Source organism: Etheostoma cragini, chromosome 11 (genome assembly GCF_013103735.1).
Source record: "Etheostoma cragini isolate CJK2018 chromosome 11, CSU_Ecrag_1.0, whole genome shotgun sequence".
In the NCBI taxonomy this organism is placed as follows: Eukaryota; Metazoa; Chordata; class Actinopteri; order Perciformes; family Percidae; genus Etheostoma; species Etheostoma cragini.
Window position 1 is genome coordinate 24,959,254 of NC_048417.1, and position 928 is coordinate 24,960,181.

Consider the following 928-nt stretch of genomic DNA (forward strand, 5'->3'; position numbering starts at 1 on the left):
CCCCCCCCCCCCCACAGCCGCCCACCACTCTTCCGCAACCCCAAACCGACAGACACTTTTCTCTTTCTCCCTCTGTGGCATGACAGCACAGCTCGGCACATCGGTCCGCCGCGTAGACGTCCCTTAAAGAGACAAAAGCCTCCTTTTTCGTTTAGTCGCACTGGGATCTCCATTTTCTTTTCTTTTTGTCTCCCTCACAAGTTTCCTCAATCTTAAGTTGCACTTACGTCGATACGCACAAACCTCAAACTTTTAACTTCCTTCACACGCGGAGAGCCAGTCTGCTTACTTCGGTACTTGTTGGGAGAAGTTTCTTCACACTGTTCAGAAAAAAATGGAAAAACCAGACCGACAGAAGCGTTTGCATGTGTCCGGAAGCTGAGTGTTATAATATAATATTATAACATGCTTGTTGTCCTTGAGTCAAATTTGACCCCTTTAAAAAAATATATATCTATGTCTATATCTAAAATGGGTAATATTTTAACCATATTACCACAAAAAATAGATTGGATTCCATACAGTAGTAGTTTTTTAACTCAAATTAGGTATAATTCTATATTAATGAGGGTTATTGACCATAAATTCCAAAAAGTATTGTAAAACTAGTAAGGTGGTGTTAGTTAAAACAAAAACAAAAGTCTGAAGAAAGGAAAGAAACGTCAATTTTTTTATCCGTTTTTTACCCGGGAGGACAACACAAGGGTTAATACACTTTATTTCAAAGTGCTTTCCAGATAAACATAACAGCATATTAAAAAAACAATGGAGTAAAAAACAAGAGAAATAGGTACAATGAAGACATAGAATACCTGAGGATGAAATAAAATTGAAACAACAAAATGTTAAGGACAACTGGAAAAGCCTCATTCATTCATTCATAAACACGTGTAGTTTTGAGTGCCTTCTCAGCGCGTTGTCTCTCAGC